This window comes from Urocitellus parryii, chromosome X (assembly GCF_045843805.1).
Source record: "Urocitellus parryii isolate mUroPar1 chromosome X, mUroPar1.hap1, whole genome shotgun sequence".
In the NCBI taxonomy this organism is placed as follows: Eukaryota; Metazoa; Chordata; class Mammalia; order Rodentia; family Sciuridae; genus Urocitellus; species Urocitellus parryii.
The window spans coordinates 96,245-118,355 of NC_135547.1; the positions used below are offsets into that span (position 1 = coordinate 96,245).

General features: G+C 37.7%; 1 protein-coding gene across 2 annotated transcripts in view; it reads right to left on the reverse strand.

Moving 5' to 3' along the window:
• Gab3 (GRB2 associated binding protein 3) overlaps positions 1-22,111 on the reverse strand; it is a 55,187-nt gene that overhangs the window by 24,542 nt on the left and 8,534 nt on the right. The gene's annotated exons all lie outside the window — the stretch shown is intronic.

A 22,111-nucleotide genomic window follows, 5' to 3' on the forward strand; every position in this document is an offset into this window, starting at 1 on the left:
ATGCTTTTGAGGAAGGGTCACTTTTGGAGAGTTTAGCAATGCAATTCATTCCCATAGTTTGGAGAAGGAAGTAAAGAGCCTTTTTGAGTTCCCCATCTTCTTACATTTAGGAACCCCTCTCTCATTATATGCCACTGGACCAGCCTGCATGGATTGTGCTTACTGTCTGCTGTAGCCTCAATTGGGAATTGGGCATAGAGAAGGGTAACAGACCAACAGCAAGTCTTTCTTCAACTAGAAACTCAATTTTGCAGTTGGCAAATGCCAGGGGAGAGATTTATAGGTCTGTGGTTTTCTCTCCCATGCAGTGGCATGTGTGACAGCAGGAAGTACGGGGTTCTGCCAGAAGGCATGGTGACCAATGGGACAGGAAGTCTTTTGTATCTCTAGATTCATTTGTGCCTGACACTTTTATAAGCCCACCAGCTCTTACCAAGAGGCCCAGGAAAAAGAAAAAGACAGTTGGAGTGTTCTCAACTTCCTCCCTGCTCAGACAACATGAGATCTGAGGTGGCAGAGAATCCAAAGAAGCAATGAAAAGTGAAAGCAAAGGTCAATTGTTACAAAAGACCCATGAGTATGCCTCAGAACAAAAATTCCTTTTGAGGTCATAGCAAGAGGCAGTGAACAAAAGGAGGTCAGCCACTCTATGTTGGGTTAGGGCAGTTGAACCCCAACTTGGTTCTGCCTTTATAGGAATATAAAGCTCTGAGAAGAGGTTTGGCCCTCAGGGGATGGAAAAGGCAGTGTGGTTAAGTCTATGTTTTTAAGACAAAAGAAATAATAGTATGTTTGTATGCTTATGGAGATTACCCAAGAGGCAAAGAAAAATGAATGACTTAATAAACTTGTATTGCTCTGGGGTTAGAAGCACAAAAGGTGGGAAACTTGGGATTTTGACATCAACTAGGGCAAAGTGGAGTTGGAATAAGTCAAGTGTGCCTGCTGACAAAAGTATCCATGAGGGGCTGAGGTACCCCAAACTTTCCAAAGGCCACTTTGGTGGGGAAATGTGAAGAGGAACTCTGTTGCATTTACCAAAAAATGGTTCCAAAAGAGGATGTTGAACTAAGCACAGAAACGAATTTCATGTTAACTGCTCTCAGTGCAAGAGGGAGAATGATAGATAAGTTTTTGTGTCATTCACTCAACAGTGAAACTTTCAATAGCCTACTAATATGCAGGACACTGTGCAGATAGATACTGGGGAAGCCAAGCTGAGCAAGCCACAGGCCCTACCGCACACAGTCTTGAGCAGGGGAAACAGGCAGATGGATAAGCAGACAATTTCAGTCAGTGAGATAAGTGCTATGATAGGGAAAACCAAGATGCTATGAGAACAAACAAAAGAGACATCTCTGTGAGATCAGTGGTCTGGGGAGGCTTCCAGGAAGAAGTGGTAGCTAAACTGAGACTGGCAGGGCAGAGAAAGAAGCTTGTGCACAGGCATCAAGATGGAAAAGCTCTGTGTGAGTAGTTCAGCAGAGCTGGATGGCTGGTGTGTGGGCAGAAAAGAAAAAGAATAATCACACAGGAACTCAAATAGGATGTCATGCAATCTTAATGCTAAATTATGCAAAATCACCATCATGGCCTCCTTTAGGTTCTTACATCTCTACCTAAGAGCTATGATTATGCCAAAACAGAAAAAAAGCAACCTTGGAGCTCTTTGCTAAGCAGGTCAAAGGCCCAGGCTCTTCAATGGATAAATGACAAGAAAAAACTTCTGCACAGTAAAGGAATTAATCAACAAATTAGATGGCCACCTATGATCTGTGAAAAATATTTGCAAACCACTTGTCTGATAAGGGTTTCATATGTGAAACTTATAAAGAATTCTTAGAACTTATTCACACAAAACAAATAATACAATTAGCAAATGGATAAAAGACCTAAACAGAAATTTCTACAAAGAAAACATTCGAATGGCCAAAAGTCACATTGCCATTTTATAAGTTACTTTATTCTGCCATCCATTTCTTATTGGTTCACCATAATAACACCATTTAAATTGTTACCATAGTGAGGCATATTACCACATCTATCATCTCATATCATTATTTTCTTTTTGACAAGAACAGCTAAATTCTACTTATTTAACAAAAATCCTTAATACAATAAAATTTTAAACTTCAGTCCTCATTTTATACATTAAATCTCTAGACTTATTAATTCTATCTGCTAGTTTGTATCCTCTGACCTGCATCACCCTCTTTCCTCCTAAGCCTTTTGTTTCATTATCTCCCTGTATTTTTAAAAAATGGATTCCACATATAAGTGATCTCATACAATATTTTTCTTTTTGTGTATGGCTTATTTCACCTGGTATAATATTCTCCAGGTCCATCCAGGTTGTACCAAATGCTATGATCTTCCCTTTTAAGGCTGAATAGTACTCCACTGCATGTACATACCACATTTTATTTATCCATTCACCTGTTTATGTACATTTCAGTTGTTTCCATACCTTGGCTATTGTGTATAATGTGTAAGTAGTTTGGAACAGAGGGTGTGAGAATGTGAGGATGTGAGGGCTGCCCACTCTTCTTCTTGGCGAAATGTTAACATTTGATAAATGTAGGAGTGCTGCACTTCACCTTCTCTCCTCAGGCCCCCTCTGTTGAGAAGGTCATAAGTGACATGGCAAGCCAAGTTGGAAAAGGGTGAGGTCTACAGTTTAGAAGAGAAATGAAGATGAACCTAGGTCAAGTGCATCTAGAAAGCAGAATCACTATGCAAACAAGTACCTACAACTAAAACTCAGAGAAGCAAAAGGATGGTTGGTGTTGAATTGAAAGTCTGGAGACCTGCATTTCAATTTTGAATCTGCTTTTGGTTTTCTGCACGTTTGCACAAGCAACTTGACTCTGAAAACCTCAGTCCTATCATCTGTCATAAATACATAACAACAATTTAAATAGTGTTATTGTGGTGAACCAATAGAAATGGATGGCAGAATATTATCAATTTTAAAGTAACTTATAAAATGGCAATGTGACTTTTGGCCATAGTACCACTTACCCTTGGCTATGTCTGCCCTTCTGGAGCCCATATCCCACCATTATCAATGATGAGCTCTGAGGACTTTTCCAGCTCTGACCAGCAAAAGATCCATTTCCCATCAGCCTTTCCTGTCACAGGCACCAAGTTGAATCATTACCATCTCCAACAACAAAAACCTGTTACATCCTGTACCTTGTGGAAAAGTGTTTGTGCTCATTTCTAGAACTGGATAGAGGTTAAACCGAACTCCTTTAGGAAGGTGTTTTTAGGTCATGGGTCTATTAGTTTTTATGGAATTGCTAGAGAAATCATCGAATACCATCTCTGAGGGTAAACAGTATACATTGTTCTCCTTTTGAAACAACCCAACTTTCTAATTTCACAGTTTACAGATACTAATTTGTGTCTCAATTGAAAGGCACACATCAGAGTAAACAAAGATGCAAATGCCCATAAGGCTAAAGTGGGTCTTGTGCGTGGCAAGTAGATGGAAAGGACATACTATCCAGGGAAGAAGGACTGAGATTTGAATCTAAATTTTGTCATTGGTTCCCCTCAGTATCTCAAAATATGATGTTATTGGGAAATAGAGGCTTTACCAAGGTAGAGTAAGGCCATTAGAATGAGTCTTAATAAAAATATGACTGATATTCTTATAAAAAGGGAAATTGGAACACAGGAATGCACAGAGAGAAGACATTGTGGGGCAATACGCTTCTGTTGTAGAAACCACTTAATCTCTGGAACTTGGTTACAGCAGCCCTAAGAAATTAATACATTTCTCAAGTTTTACTGTATGTCTGAATTACATAGGGTGAACTTCCACTTCCAGCCATATTACTGCTCCTGGCACTTTTGCCTCCTACCCATAAAATAAACTAGAAACTAGCCAAAATAAATATATGAAACAATCGCTTTCGGCCATTGGAAGAGAGTCAGTTCAGGTCTGTGATCTCTATGGGAAGGGAAACAAAAGAGGTGAACCCTATGACCACTTTGGCTTTTAGCCTGTAGGCACTTTACAGACCACAGTGATCTGGCAGAGTTGAGAAAATAGAGATTAGAATTCTGGGTGGTTGAAGTGACTAGAATTTGCAAGAAACGGGACTAAATAGGATGGAACTATGTAGATAAAGAACTACAGATATCTGAATAGGGGTTCCCTCAGGATACTTTGGCATTGTTAGAATACTAACACGTATGTGGGTAGAATTAAATCCAATGAAACAAGTGCAAAAGCCAGAATGGAGAGGCCTGGAACATTCAGTAGAGACTCTAGAAAGGTGCCTTAGAAGTAGTATAGTGCTGAACTAATCCTACAGTATAGGCTATTCTAGACATGCCCTAAAATATGTAAAAAGTAGCCTTAGAATGACCAAGCTGATCTGCAAGTTTCTGAACTGCCTTCTAAAACATAATTCAGCACTTTTTAAGGGAAGTCAACAAACTACACTCAACAATATAATATTTGCAATGTACAGCTTCTAAAAGTGCAAAGAAACAGAAAAATATGCATAACCAAGAGAACAATCAGTAATTAGAAAGAGACCTAAAAATGACAGAGATGATAGAATAAGAAGAAAACAAGTTTTAAACAGCTATTGTTGTTTAAGGCTTAAAGAAAAAAATATATATATACATATATATTTTTTTGAAAGAAATGGAAGATGTAGACAAGAAAAAATGAAAATTGTGTAGGTAAAAATACAATATCTGAAATAGAAATTCACTAGATGAGCATAACACCATCTCAGATACTGTAGAAGTGATCAGTGAACCTGAAGCACAGAAAGAAAAACACTAGGTATAAGGAAGTAATATATAGGTGATGCAGTATTTAATCATATACCTTTGGACAGTGCTAACCAAGGGAGTAACATGATCTGATTTGTGATTTTATAAGGTCATTGATAACAAATTTATGCAGGGAGTTGAGAGTATATATGGGAAGATGAGAGGCTACAATTACTGTGGTGAGATGTGCATAGAGAGAAGTGGATAGACCAGAACATGCTTTGAAGTAAAGGCAACAGAACTTGCTAATGATTTGCATGGAAAGATTAGAAGTAAGAATCACTCTAATGTTTCTGAGACATTGGAAAGCTGGCAGAGGAGTGAGTCTGAGAGATCTGAAATCAAAAGTTTTGTAATGGCTGTGTTAAGTTTGAGAGAACTCTTAGATTTGTAAGTAGAGATGTCAGTCAGATGGTTATTTATATGGGTCAGAAATTCACTGGAAAGATCCAGATTGGAAATACAATTTTGTAAATCATCACCAAATGAATGATAGTTAAGAGAAAGAAGACTAGATAAAACTAATTAGGAAGATTGTGTGTAGTTCAGTAAGGAAAGGGGGTCTAGATGGAGGAGGGGGCTTAGTACCAAGAGTTTTAACTCAAAACAAGCAAATGATGTATCCAGACATTGTAGCATGTTGCTCAGGATTAAACTCAGTGTGAAAATGATGGGGTAATGACTTCCCAGATTTTACCTAAAATGAGCACTTATCAATTAGTAGGATAAGCTATAAAGGCTGAAGTTGAGCACTTTATTCTTGTACTCAAACTTATTCTTACACAGTAAAATAAATCTGGCTAGGTTATAGCAATTTTCACTTTTTTGGCTCCAGAATTCACTCCAATAAAATTGAAGTGGTCCATCTGGATTGTATCCATTGTCAAAAGACACTGAAATGAACAGAGAAACATCCTGAAAGCCTCTGAGGCTGTAAAGAGACACCTCTGATTTAAACTGCTTTTCTGGCAAGAGTGATTACTGTCCCTTTGTTTCAACAGAATTGGCCTCTTGCCCCCTCTGCAGTGCTGAAATCCCTAAGCTATGAAATCATTTCCTTTGCATGTGCACAGGATGGGTCAGCAACCTGTCTCCATGGCCAACTTGGGCTGAGGGAGCAAACTGACAGCCATCTGCACTTGGAGCTATTGGTTTTGATCCTTCAAAATAGTCATTTCAGCAATGGCAGTTTTTCCTAACTTACCAAAAGGAACTATGCAAGCCTCTTCCACTCCTGACCCATGGATACGCTCTGTGCTGTCCTTGCCTAAAGGTGTCTAGGGATCCAGGATTTTGGTGCTCAGAGTCTGATTGTTCAGATTGTGAATAGGTGCTGGTCTCCTTCAGTGTCACTTTTTCAGTGGCTTCCAGGTTGTGTGAACTGGCCTAAAACAGGATTTTCTCACTTTCACATATGAAGAGAGGTATAAAGTTGGAAGTGGACTACTTTGGGAATATCTGAAATTAGAGGCAGAATATAACCCTAGAAACCAAGCCACAGCCAATGAACATTAACTGATTTCCAACTCTCCCTGGAAACTTAGCCTGTTCCGATATAAATTACATGCTCTAGGACAATAGGAATGACGTGTCTTAGTCCCTAAAGTACATAATGTACCTTTAGTAGTCTTGAACAAAGGTATACACATGTACACATGGATACATGAGGACACATACATACAACAAATGACACCTACTGTAGCTTTTTTTTTTCTTTTTTCTTTTCTTTTCTTTTCTTTTCTTTCTTTCTTTCTTTCTTTCTTTCTTTCTTTCTTTTTTTTTTTTTTTTGGTACCGGGGATTGAAACCAGGGGCACTTAACCCCTAAGCCACATTCCCAACTCTTTTTATATTTTATTTAGAGACAGGGCCTCCCTGAGTTGCTTAGGGCCTTGCTAATTGCTGAGGCTGGATTTGAATTCACAATCCTCCTTCCTCAGCTTCCCATGCCACTGGGATTACAGGCATGTGCCATCATGTTCCACATCTATTGTAGCTCTTGATGCTGACACTGAAGGAACTGGATGAATTGGCTTTCTGAGTGTCTCTTTACAAAAATCATCCAAATCAAAATATTTCAAAATAATAATTTAAAAAGATACTAAATCCAAGAGAGATTTTAAAAGTACAGAAAAAGAAACCTAGAAAAGGTGGGACATATAAAAAGCATAAAATAAGATGCTTGCTTTCAATCCAAATATATCTATAATCCCTTTAAATGTAAATCAATTTGATGCTCTAGTAAAAAGATGTTTACTGAATGCCCACTGTAGGTCAAGCCCTAGGATGTGTGCCACTGGATCCAAGTGTTAGGCAAATACCATCATGAAGTATTCTACATGGACAAATTCATACCTGTTAGGAGGGTAAGAGTGACAGAAGATGAAGCTATAGAGGTGGTAGGGGCTAGAGACACAAGCCAAGTTAGGGACAGAATTAATATGACTGAGTCACCAACTACATGTGGGCAATGGGGGAGAAGGGTTACAGGTTGAATCCCAAGTTTCTGCTTTGCAATTGGCATGTAATGTCATGAAACATACTATCAAGGACTCAGAGTCTCTTGCATGGAACAAAGGTATATGAACTTTCATTGATAGAATTTTTTCTCTTATAAGTTTATCAACTTATATTCATAAATGTTTGAAGGGATCAATGCAGCCACTATACAAATTTTCCAGACAAATGAAATGGTTTGCTCATTGACTGACAGTAAATCTGAAACTCAAGTCTCATGAATCCCCATTCAGTGTTCAAGAGGGTACATATCCACCAACATTGATTGGTGACCCTTCAAGATAGCTTAAAACTTTACTGTGTAGTTTTTCAAGCTGCTTGCTCCTGCCATATTCTGCAGCTTACTGGAAGGTATTTTGAGGAAAGCAAGAGTGACAGAGTAAGTTACTCTCAAAGTCACATGTTAGAGCACTTTCAACAAAGACTGTTCTATCACATGGAACTATCAAGCTGTTTCCTCAAAGTGGAATACTCTGTCTCTTCACATACAAACATATTCTTTGGAGGCCAGAAAACAGAGAGGAAAAAGGGAAAGAGGAATATGACTTGCTCTTGTCTGATTTACTGACTTTTCATTTCCTTTTACATCCTTCCTCATCCTTGTTCCTCTGACTGTGAACAAGTTTCCCCTACTGTGTTTTTCTTGTTCTAGTGTTGCTAATGACACATGCTTAGTAAAAGCTAGTTAGTGTTTAGGAAAACTAACAACTCAGTTATTAACTGCAATTTGTAAGGCCTCTAAGAATCTTGGATGTATCCCAAGGCATGAAATGAAAGGAAACATTTGGTAACAACTTGGAGATTTTTGGTTACTACCCAAAACTTGCTCCTCTAAGCTAAGAGCCCATTTTCTTTCCATGCTTACACCTTGCTGCACTCAGGAAGTTTGGGCTGTACTTATGAGTTGCAAAAGATAAAAACTGAAGAAACCAAATTCTGGTTAACCTTCTATTTTCTGCTGAGCTTTACTCAAGAGGGCCTGTTCCCTCTGCCTTCCACTTCCTTGCCAAGGGAGACCACAAAGGGCATGGAATCCAAGGGCAGTGGGTTGGGAATTTCCAGGACAGGTTACATTGCACTTCTCTGTCCTGGCTCAGTGCCACGGGCCCTGGAATTGCTGGTGACCCTTCAGCCTGATGGCCTGTAACCTTCTGCTCCCTGCCAGATAGACTTGGGACTTGTCCCAGACATGGAATAACTTCCTGTGATTGTCCTGGAGATGGCCTGGCCCACATGATCTATTTCCATAGCTTGTCAACAGAGGCAGAAAATTCCTGTATCTCTGTGCTGTGGGGGGCATTGGGAGGAGGAATCCTGAGGAGAAATGTTCAGCAGAGATAAGTGTAACAAGAGAGCCTATGTTCAAGCACAGCCCCAGTACATGACATGAACTTGACCTTCCTCATGTATTGTCAAACTAAGTGCCATTGCATATCCTGGTAATTTCTCATTATTCTTTGTGTGGCTGAACCTTAGAGGTCACTAAGAGCAGCTAATCAAATTTGCAGGTGTTACAAACCTGGGAGGGTCACCAATACATTAGGTACAGGATCAGGATACAAAGTAGTGGGTTGAAACAATGAGCTGAAATCAACTCAGGAATAAACAGTTATTTTAAACTCTGGTAAATTCTGTGATAGACTGAGTCTAAACTGCAATGGAAACATAAAAGGGGTAATCAAATCTGGATGAAGATTCAAGGAAGCTACAATACAGAGGAAGCAATGATGGAGCTGAGCTGAACCAGACCAAAATGGCAGAGAGGAGGTGCTTCTAAACAGAGATACTTGTAAAAAGACATGAAAGCATGAGAATAACCTTTCTAAAAGTACCCTCACATCAAAGTGTTAGGCATAAGTAGTAGTGACAGCTACACAATATCATAAATGTGTTTAATGTCACTGAACTATACAATAGCAAAAGGTTAATATGGTTAATATGTTATGCTTATTTTACCACAATGAAAAATATGATCCTTCCACCCGAAAGAAGATGTCACAACCAGAGTAACCAAGACCAAAGAAAGACAGATCCTCAAAATATGCAGTAGGATTAACAAAAGTTAACAATATGCTCCAAAATTGTTCTAAGTGTTTTAGATGGAGTAAATCACATCAGTTACTCCTGACATGAACCCCACATGAGGTACATATTGTTTTTATGTTATTATATATGTATGCAAAAACTGGGGTGCAGAGTGGTTAATTAACTTTCCTAAAGGTAAAAGCTAATATGTGAACTGAGATCATCTATTTCAGCCTTATTCCTAACCACACACTGTGTGCCGTGATGAGAAGCTGTCATCCACTGACTGATAATTTCTCATTATTCTTTGTGTGGCTGAACCTTTGACTGGGTCAAAGGGCTTAGCTATGCCAGAAGACTGAGGCCATAGGTGAGGTATTTGAGAGGAACTGAGATCCTCAAGAAAAAAGGAATGTATTGAGTCAGCTGAAATTGAGGGAAGGTTTATTTTGAATTAAACCTTATTCTTAAAACACCTATGTGTTCCATGTGAGCCTGAGTATGGGAGGCTGGGAGGATGCAAAGAGACGACAAGGGATGATATGGGCAATCCTGAAAGGGGTCTCAGCACCTGTGGTTAGTCGGAAGTTCAATAGTCAGCTAAGGCCCCCAATGGATTTTTACAGGGAGGTTCATCAGCTTTATGTCCTCCTCTAGCTAGAGGAACTTGACAAAACTTGCAAGCTTCAGACCAACACATAACCATGAATCAACAGAAACCACTCCACCCAGAACACCACGGGGCACCAATATTTATTTAAGCTCCTGTCTTAGCATAGGCAAAGCTAAGACCACAGAGGGATCTTTCAGCTAACTTATACTCTGATACCTGGAGCGAATTCTTAATTTCAGAGAGAGAACATTCTCAGTTTCAACTTGGTTTCATTATTTTTTGGCTCAAAGCACATCTGCTAGAAAGTAGAATTTTATTATTTATAGTTTCAGGCAAATTCCCTTGGCCTCCTCACTGATGATCCAAATGTCCTTTTTTCCTTCCAAGAACACATGTGCAATTCAGGGTTCAGAAAATATTTGTTGAATGAATCCATGAGCTCTGATCCAAAACATATCAACAAGCTTGGACACAACAACAGTAACCAGTCATACTTTTCATTTACTGTGTGAACACTAATATCAGGTTTGCCTCAGTGCAAGACATGCCCTGGTCCCCATCTCCTGCCCCTGTTCTACCAGTGAGCTACATCCCTAACCGTTTTTATTTTTCATTTTGAGACAGGGTCTTGCTAAATTCTGATGCTGGCCTTGAACTTGCAATCCTCCTGACTCAAGCCTCCTCAGTCACTGGCATTGCAGGTCTGTATCATGGTACCCAGCCCTTTATAGTTCTGTAAATCGCTGTTAGTATCCTTGGACAATTTTTCAATTGTGATGTTGATCTTTTCCTGATAACCAAAAAAGATTTCTCATAGAAGGATATGAACTCTTTGCTTGCCACATACAATAAAAACTGTCATACTTTGTCATGATATTATGTTTATATTATAACTAAAATAGCATTCAGCACATAGTAGATGCTCAGTAAATATGTGTTGAATGAGTAAATGAATGAACAAATGTGCTTTATTTCTATTCATTTTTTTAGTTGTAGATGGACTCAATACCTTTATTTTATTTGTTTATTTATATGTGGTGCTGAGGATTGAACCCAGTGCCTCACATATGCTAGGCAAGTGCTCTACCACTGAGCCACAACCCCAGTCCCAAAAGTATTTTATTTCTATACAGCAAATATCTGAGTTTCTTCCTTTATAATTTTTCTTCAACAGTCATGTTTAGATAATTTTTCTCTTCCCATGATCAGATAGGTATCCAACAACATTCTCTTATAAAGTTTATATCATTTCATTTTCTTTACATTTAAATGTAATACATCTGGAATTCATTTTTAATATGTATATTAAGAGACATTGGTCTATAGTTCTCTTCTGTGTACTTTAAACTCCTTACCCAATGTCATACTAACATACAATGAATGAAAGAAGTTTGCATCTTACTCTAAGTAGTTTCAAGAGGATAGGTCAGGCACCATAGTGCATGCCTATCATCCCAGAGACTCAGGAAGCTAAGGCAGGAGGATTACAAGTTCAAGGCCAGCATCAGCAACTTAGGAAGACCCTGACTCCAAAATTTAAAATTCTTTTTTAAAGAGCTGGGAATATAGTTCAATGGTAAAGCACTCCTGGATTCAATCCCCAGTATCATAAATAAATAAATAAAGTGCTTAAGTCTTTCTCTTCTTAAAAAAAGAGCATAGGAGTAATCTGTTCTTTTTTAAAAAAAATACTTTTTAGTTGTCAATAGACCTTTATTTTATTTATTTATATGCAGTGCTGAGAATTGAGTCTAGTGCCTCACACATTCGAGATAAGCACTCTACCACTGAGCCCCAGCCCCAGCCCCAGCCCAGAGTAATCTGTTCTTTAAAGTTCAAAAGAACTCAGACATAAAAACTTTGAGTCAAGTATCTGTCTTGGAGGTTTATTTGACAATAATGTTCATCTCATTTTTACTTTATAATATTGATCAGGATGACTTTTTAGGGGTGAAGACTTTAGAGTGTACCTTTTCTTTTGGCAAGGTGATGTTAGAATTCTCATTTGGTATGAAAATTTGGGTGGGGTTAGATTAGTATTTGAACTTGGTTTAAAATGTAATTATACCATTCTCATGGTCAAAGACCCCAAACCACAGATTTCTTGTCAGTGCTGAAAGCCACAACATAACAGACTCACTTATTGTGAAATAGGAAGTCATGACCTAGTGGCAATGAACTGAAATAAGCATAGAAAAAAGAGGTATGTGAGGGGATAAGAAAACAGCTTTGCTGTCATTTTGCTGCTGCCACCATTTAGTAAGTAATAGCAAGAGCTTTATCTTGGCATGAAGCAAGTTCAAATTCTTATCCATAGAGAAGACAAGAAGGGCTGAATTACTTGAATAGAAAGTCTCCAGTAAAATGCTTTTCTAAGTACTGGGGCTACAGATATCAGCAAGTCAAACAAATAATCACAATACAGCATGATGGATGTTGTAACAGAAGGAAGTTCAGGGCCAGAAAGGGAGGACGGGAAGGCTTTTCTGTCCTGCACTTTGCAGGTCAATGGGATGTTCTTATGAGGCTCTACTTGGCAGGAAGACAGTGTGTTTTCAGGCACTGCACATGACCCACAAGGGAAGGAACCCCAACTTTGATGTCTCCCGTTCCAAGCCCCTGGGAATGATGGTGCTGAGCAAGCCCACCACAATCCCTGTGCTCACAGGCTAACAGCTCAGGGAGAGAGAAAGACAAGTAAACAAGACAGGGTGCTCTGCAAGGGAAGGAAATCAACTTTGATCCCTGTTTCTACTCCAACACCAGCCCTTAGCTATGGAGGCAGCAGATCTGGAGCCACCCCAGCCAGGGTTTCCCAGCATGCTTCAGGCCATACTAGCTTATCTGAAGTGCGGAGAGACCCCACATGCAAGTTTGGAGGCCTTCCCCATTCCAAGATTATAAAATATTTAAATCTTTTATGTTTCATTATTATGTGAATGTAATTGTGAAATGCCAAACAAATCACAAAAAAACTATAAAGGAAGAGATTTACTTATAAAAAGTAATATATATATATATATATATATATATGTATATATATATATATATATATATATATATATATATACATACATACATACACATGGTTAGCGAAGTTGAGATTATCAATATGTAGGTAACTGTATAGTTAATAAATCAAATGAATAAAGAGCTTCTATGAATCAGTAAGATAAAAGGGCAAAATATATAAATAAGCATATCATACAAAAAGAATCAGAAATGGCTTCAAATCATATATCCAGAAATTGCTATTTTTTTCTCTTTCTCTATTTGTTCTTTTAGGTATAAATGACAAGAGTGTGTGTGTGTGTGTGTGTGTATATATATATATATATATATATATATATATATATATTATGGTAATTTAAAATGGGATATATTTGCTTTGGCAAAGCACACTGGAATTCTTGAATCGTTTTTTTTTTTTTTTTTTTTTTTTTTTTTTTCACACAGAGTAACCGATCCATCAAATAATCCTGCTAGCTCTACCTTCAGGATATATCCACCTCTACCACTCCATTCCTGCTAGGAGCCATCACTGCTTCTGCCCTAGTTCCTGCATTCAATGCAGATACCAGAGTGGTCCTGTTGCAATTCATATCAAATAATGTCATTTCTGTGTTCATAAACCCCCAATGTCTTCCTCTGTCACTCAGAGGAAAAGCTAAAGGACTTACTTTAGCCTATAAGACCCTACATGAGTTTCTCACCCGCTGCCATCACCCCTCTCCTCACAGCTACTCCATCTCTCTCTCCTTGGGCTTCAGTCCAACCCACCACCACCTTGGAACATTGTCCATTCTGTCACCTAATTAAGGAGTTGGATAATGCAAATTTTCAGACAGTTTTAGATCTCTCAAGTACAAGCACAAAGGTCTCTGGAAGACCAAAAGCAATTCCTCCAATAGGAACCTCGGGTGAGAGCTGTTGGCAGGTGGGGGAGGAGAAGCATATGTCTGATATCTTTCTGATATGAATTGGTCACTTTTATTGACAGCTTATGGACACCTTTTAGGAAGCTTTTCCTACAGAGAACTAAATCTGCTATGTTCCTGCACTCATGGTCCAGGTTCTGAACAAGAACTGTGGAAAGGCTTTTCAAGAGGTTTTCCCATTAAGGTTCTATCCTCACTCTCACAAACATCTATGAGTGGAACTCATGTAAAACACATGGTATAGGCTGGAGCTATAGCTCCATGGTAGAGAGCTTGCCTACTTACACATGGGGCCCTAGGTTCAATCCTCAGCACCACATATGAATAAATAAAATAAAGGTATTGTGTTCACCTACAACTAAAAACATATTTTAAAAAACATGATACAGAGCCTGAAGATGTAGCTGTGCCTTTGGAAATTGTTTGATTCCTGCTCATGACTTGGCTGTATTTCTTTCTCTATCAGGCCCCAGTCTGGTCACCTAACTAACTCTCTGAATTTCTAGTCACTATAATTGCAAGTGAATAAAATGCCTTCTTCCCCTTTGTTTTCATTCTTTGATGTTCAACTAACCTTAACCACTCTCTCACTGACACTCTTCTCACTGCCCTCATCATCCATTCAGTCCTAAACTACTAATATTAGGAATCAGCTTCACCAGAAAGAGTAGGAAGCCCCACTTTGGCTTTAGGCCCAAGTGGCTTTCTCCAATTCAGCTTTTTTTTTTTTTTCAGTAGTACAACAGCTGTTTTGCCTCCATCTGCCTCATCTTGTGCTTCTTGTCATTTCCCTACTGGTCAGAACTCTGAGAAGGAGGGGGTGTCTGGAAGTTGGCTGACAAAAGCAGGCCCTGGCCTGAATGTACTAGTCTTAATTATGTGCCCCCAAACTAGGTCTTTTATTCCATACCCCAAAAGATCTTCATACACTGACAAGAAGAACCAATTGCCAAAAAAAATGAAATTTAACAGTAATAAGGTACTGTTAGACTTATCCAAAACACCAGTGCACAAAAACAGACTGGAGAATAGATAGCTTAGCAAAACACAGAGGAAAAGTAAGTTCACTTGACAGGAAGCTCAGTGTGAGTCAACGGTGTGGTGTGGCTGCCAGAACAAAGCTAATGGAATCTCCAGCTGCCTTCTCAGAAGCATAGCATCCAGATGAGGAGTGATCATCCTGCTCTGCTTAGCCCTGAATTGTCTAGGTCAGAGAACTGGTATTATTCAGTTCTGATACCCATTGAGTTCAGAAGAGATAGGACAGTGAGCAAACTCAGAATCCTGTTGTATCCTAAGGAATAGCTGAACAAACTGCTAACATTTGGAGTGAATAGTTGTAGGGCTCTAAAACTGAAAAAGAACTAGATGTGTTCTGTTTTTCTTTTTCTTTTTCTTTTTTTTTTTAGAGAGAGTGAGAGAGGAGAGAGAGAGAATTTTTAATATTTATTTCTTAGTTCTCGGCGGACACAACATCTTTGTTGGTATGTGGTGCTGAGGATCGAACCCGGGCCGCACGCATGCCAGGCGAGCGCGCTACCGCTTGAGCCACATCCCCAGCCCCCTGTTTTTCTTTAAAGAGGTGACACTAGGACCAATTTCTCACAACCAAGGCTATTGAACAATTATTTGGGAACCACTTTCCTGTCCCTGGAATTGTCCAGATAACAAATGGCTGGGCAAAATGTGGCCCTGACCAACTGAGGTATTGGCAAGCAAAAGGAGAACACAGATCCGTTTGTTCTGCACTGCTCTAACACTTTGTAATCATCTTTTTCTTTCCTTTCTGTACTATTTTATCTAGGATGTGATGGAGGCAGTAAGTTTTCCAATTTAATTCACAGAGTTACAGACTCTTTGGTAGGCTTTTGACAATACTAGAGACAAGGGCCATCACTCAGACAAACCTACTCCCTTTGACACAGGAGGGAAGGAAGAAGTAGGCAGTCGTGGCAGCGGATTTCTCACCAGCACTAGTTCTGACTTGTGGTTTGGGGTGTTTTTTCCTGGCTGTTTAACCTCAAAGCTGGTTCTCCCATCCTCTGAACATTTCTGTGAGCTACCCAATATCATTTTGATAAACACCTTTTCTGCTTAAACCACTTAGGGTCAGCTTGCTTGCCACTTAAAACCTTGACTGGTACAACATCTACATATTATGTGTAATCAGTTTGAGTTTCCTCATCTCTAAAATATACAACTAGGGGAAAAGAATTAATAAATATGACAGAAGATATTAAAGAGTTCAAAAATATTTCAATAGGACTAGTTACTAAACTCAGAGCCGTTTATTAACAAAAACAAATAAAAAATAGAAAAACTACTGAAAAACCTAATTAATGGGGTGGGGGAGGAAAGAATAAAAAACAAAATTCATAGGAATCATTTTTTAAAATCATATGTGGAAGAACTGGAACACCAGGATTATAGGAATATTTTTTCCAGAAAAGTATAATTTACCAAAATTGACTCACAGAGAGAGAGAGAGAGAGACTAAACAGATCAATTTCCAAAGAAGAATAGAGAAAGTTGACAAAGATCTGAATACACAAAAACCAAAGTTTTATATCAACCAAATATAATATTTATGTGAAAAATCAGCTAAAGTTTGTGCAGAAAATAAAACCAAATAGCAATCATGCCTACAAATATTGATGCAAAAATAAAATATAAAATATTAGCATGAATAATTCAATAACACAACTAAAAATAACCCAATCAACTGTAATTTACTCCAGAAGTGTAAATGTAGTTCAGTATTTGATAATCTATTAACAGAAATCATTGCTTTACTAAATTCAATGAAAAAATCATATGATCATCTTTAGAGATACTGAAAAAACTTTTGATAAAGTTCAACAATGACTGGTTAAAAAACCCTCAGTAATACAGGAATCAGTGAAATATTTCTCTAATATGACATATATACATATGATCAAAATAAGATAGCCCACTATCAATAATACTGTTTCACATAGGGGTGTTATCCAACATATTTAGACAAAAAAAAAAAAAAAACAACATAAGAATTGAAAAAAAAATGTTGTGAAACTAGTTCTCTTCAGATGAAACGATTGTATATGTGAAAAACTCAAAAGAATCAAGTGAAGAACTACTACAAATATCAAGAAAATTCCAAGGTAAGAGGATATGGTGTTTATATGTGGAAATTATATTGGTCACAATTTTGTGCACCTTTAGCTGAATTTGGTTCCACCTGCCCTCCTGGTCTTGGCTGCTCCCTTAATGGGCAGCAATGGCCTCTGTTGATAGCCCCTCATATTCTGGCTACTTTATCCTTCCTGCAGATAATACCTTCTTCTATTGTATCTGCCATGGTAGAAGCACAGAAGCTCCTATGTCCAGGCCTATCCCAACTGAATCCTTGTGTTAGTCAGCTTTTTCATCACTGTGACAAAATACATGACAAAAAGAACTTAGAGGAAGAAAAGTTTATTTTGGCTCATGGTTTCAGAGGTTCAGTCCATGGTTGACTGACTCCATTGCTCTGGGCCTCAGGTGAGGCATCCCATCAAGATGAAATGGTGTGCTCATGGTAGGTGGGAAATAGAGCAGGTGAGAAGAAGGGGGTAGGGACATGTTAAACCTTGCCAGGGTAACCCCCAGTGATTTACTTCTCCCATATAGATCCCACCTTGCAACAGTCCATTCAGCTATCAAAGGATTAATCCATTAAATGAGTTAATCCACTAAATGAGGTCAGAGCCCTTATGATCTAATCATTGCCTAAAAGCTCCACTTCTGAAATTTGCTGCATTGGGGACTATGCTTTCAACACATGAGCTTTGGGGGAACGTTCCAGATACAAACCACAATAACCTTCAAAAGCTTTGATCCTTTCACCACTTCTAGATTCAGATAAGCACAATATGGAGTCTGGTCTTCCCAGTAACTATTTAGAGGGACAATAAGAGACAAGAGCCATGAAGGAACTGGTACATAAATTTCTCTTCTTTCCTTGCAGCAAAAGACAATTTTGAGGTACAGTGGTCCACAGAACCTGTTCAAATACATCCAATAAAACCCAACTAGCTGTGTTCTTGTGAGGCTGAGGTCAATTTGGTAACATTATTTTGCATTTTCTTTCCTTTGTCCCTTTTCCCATCACTCCTACTGCACTGGAATTATGATCCCAACAACATATTGCAAGTAAGCTTTGGATCAAGATCTGTTTTCTAAGAAACCCAGACAAAGACACAAACAATGGCTTTGTATATTCAAACAACAATCAGTTAGTAGATATAATTGAGGAAAAGCCTCAAGTATAAATAACAAAACTGAAAAATTCTAGGTATAAATTTAAAAGAAATGTATAAATGCCAGTGTGAAGAAAACATGTCTATGTGAACTTTGTAATAAGTAATTTTAGGACAACTGTATAGCCGTTAGGAAAATAAAATAAAATTGGATCCATCTTTTATGTCTGCATTAAGAAAAAGTACAAATTGATCATGAATATAAAGAAAATATAATAAATTAAAACCACATAGGCACTAGAAGGAGGCACAGGCAGATTCCTTTATAATCATGGAGTAAAAAAGATTCTTCCTCCATGACTTAAAATCTAAAAACTATAAAATAAAATATTGATAACTTTTACTGGATACAATATGTTTGTCACATACACACACAGAAATAGAAAACGACTTAAGCAAAAGTCAAAGTACAAATGACAAACTAGGAAAAACTATGCACAACTCTTTATCTCAAAAATCAAGAATAAAAAGAACAACAATGAAGAAAGAGCATGCAGGTCACAGAAAAGAAACATATGAAGAAATGCTCAACCTCCTTCTAAATAAAAAAAAAAAAACTACATTAAACCTTCACACAAATATCACTTCTTGCCTATTTGTTTTTGGCAAGAATCTTGAAGTTTGGCAACACAAAATATCAAACAAAATGTTATTCATATGACATCAGTTGTAATATCAGAAGAAAAGATGGATCCAGAGACTATCATGCTAAGTGAAATAATCCAGTTCCCAAAAGCCAAAGGTTGAATCTTTTTGCTGAGATGTGAAAGCTAATGCACAGTAAGCGGGGTGGGGTAGAAGTTCAGTGGATTAGACAAAGGGGAATTAAGGGAAGGGAGTGGATATAGGAATAGGAAACACAGTAGAATGAATCTGATATAAATTTCCTATGCTCATATATGAATACACCACAGTGAATCTCACCACTGTGTACATCCACAAGACTGGAGACCTAATTAGAATAAGATATACTCCATGTTTGTATAAACATGTCAAAATAGATTTTACTGTCGTGTATAACCAAAAAGAACAAATAAAAATTTTTTAAAATAACAAAAAGAATAGAATCCCCACACAACCCAATAATCTACAGCTGTCAAAAATGATGATCTCTGGTTACTGACATGGAAAGAATTCTAGGACAAATTTTAATGAGGCAGATTAAGGTACTAAATAGTGTATAGAGCAAGCTCATTTATGTAGGAAAAGGGGGAATAAAAACCTGCAAATGTCTTTGTAAAAAATTTTTGAAATGTGTGAATTAACGTATTACCTCTTCTACAACAATTTTAAAACTGAGCAGAGGTATATTAATTGACAAGGAAGATTAACAATATTTCCCCCAAAGCAGACCTAAGGAAAGATTTAAGATTGAGATTGCATTTAAGATGATTTTATAGAAACAGAAATACAAATGGATTTTATATATGAAAAGATGTTCAACCTCACTCATACAGAAATTTAATCAAAATAAGATACTATTTATCATCTATCAACTTTGTAAAGGTCAAACATTAATAATGCAGTATATTTGAGGAGTAAACAAGGCACAAGCATTTTCATGCACTATTGGCATTGTACATTCACTTGTACTTTGATTCAGCAATTCTAGGATTGTTTTTACAAGCATCATTGCACATGACCACGAACACCAATGTACAAAGATATTCACCACAATATTGTTTATAGTAGCACGAGGCTAGAAACACCTAGGATATAAAAAGTTGCAAACAACTTCCCTCCCTCTGGAGACAAAAATCTAGACAAAACACAGAATTTTTTTTCCTGAGCTTATCAGAGAGCTGTGGTCACCAGCTCTCCTGGGATATCTGGGATACCTGGAGAAAAGCTACCCTAGGGGGTGATTCTGAGTATAGAGACTTCCAGTTACTGTGGGGCACATGACCCAAGAAACAAGCCACCAGTATGTTCAACCCAGGTCCTTGACTTTCCTTTTCACCAGATCCAGAAACAGGATATTTGTCAACAGGATTGTCATTTAACCTGAAGAAATTCACTGTTCAAAATGTAGAACAGAATTTCTCATGCTTGGCACTATTGACATTTTGGCCTGAAATCTTTGTAATATAGGATATTTAATGGCATGTGTAGTGTCTACTTGTGAAGTGCCAATAGCACCCTCACGACTAGTTTTAACATCAAAAATTTCCAATGTTCCCTTATTCCAAAATGTTGATACACTTATACTAAACTTGCTTACACTCCAAAATCTTTTATTACCTGAAATGTAAATTTAAGTGGATGTCTTATAGGTCCATTATTTATTTATTTTGCTAAATACGGCCATCATGACTGGGGGCAAAATACCTCTTCCACTGAGAGCCACTGTTCTATATCATCAAATACAAATGTGAGCAGACACCCAAGAATTATCAAATGTTTGAAGAATACCAAATTAAATTTTAAAAGCTCTTCCTTGAATATGGCAAATATACTCCTGCTTCAGGACCTTTGCACTTGTTGTTCCCTCTTTTTAGAAACCTGTTCCTCTAAATATGGATATGGATATAATGGAGGAAGCCAGAGTATACTAAACATGTTAGAAAAAATTCTCACAGGATGGTGAGATATCCAGAAAGTATAGGCATACTGATGTTTTTTTTTTTTTTTTTTTTTGTTTTTTTTTGGCATACTGATGTTGAAAGGAAAAAGTCCTTAAAAACAGAAAACATAACTACCAATCAGAACATCAGATAAAGGACACACATGATAATAAGTATGAGAGAAAACTATAGACATATCTGGAGACTTGGTCTCCAATAGCTTACCTATTATCTTAATACCAAGACCACCTCTTTATGCTGTCTTCTGATGCTGGGACATTTCCCCAGCTCATTTGCTAGCTGTCACCACCATATGCTAGGTGATAAAACAAGACTCAACAAATTTTAAAAGATTCAAATTATACAAAATGTGTTACCTGACTACAAAGAAATTAAGTTACAATTAGAACATAGAAAAAGGGCTGGGGTTGTGGCTCAGGGTTGTGGTAGAGTGCTTGCTTAGAGGGCCCTGGGTTCAATCCTCAGCACCACATAAAAAATAAATAAATAAAATAAAGGCATTGTGTGTTAACTACAAGTAAAATAAATAAATAAATAAACAAACAAACAAATGAATAAATAAATATTTTAAAAAAGAAAATAGACATTTGAAACTCTCAATATTTGGAATTCAGTAATATACTTCTAAATAACTCACAGGTCATAGAAGATATCACAAGGAAAATTAGAAAATACCTTGAAGTGAACAAAAATGAAAGCACAATATAATAGAATTTGTTGAATGCCACTAAAACAGTGCTGAGGGAAATTTAATAGCACTAAATGTCTATATTACAAAATAAGAAAAATCTCCAACCAATAGCCTCAGCATACACCTTAAATGAATTTCATATAATGCACTGGCTACTGTGTGGTCAATGCTAAAGAAAGAAGACTGGTTCAAAATAGCATATACTCTGTGATTCCAATCAAGACATTTCTATAAAAAGTGCATCTATAGAGAGCAGTTCCTATCTGGGGCTGGAGATGGGAGTGCAGAATGACAACAAACAGGCCAAACAAATTTAGGGATGCCAGGTAACAAACAAAGTTTTTTTTTTTTTTTTAAAGAGAGAGTGAGAGAGGGGAGAGAGAGAGAAAGAGAGAATTTTTAATATTTATTTATTTTTTTTAGTTCTCGGCGGACACAACATTTTTGTTGGTATGTGGTGCTGAGGATCGAACCCGGGCCGCACGCATGCCAGGCGAGCGCGCTACCGCTGAGCCACATCTCCAGCCCCAAAATTTTGACTTAATTCCATCTCGGAGTGGTCTCATGGGAGCTATGATCATTTCCCCAATCCTTGAATATATAATTGGAACAAATATCCCTGGTGATTGATCAAATCCCCACATCAGTCTTCTTACCTGTGGAGGGATG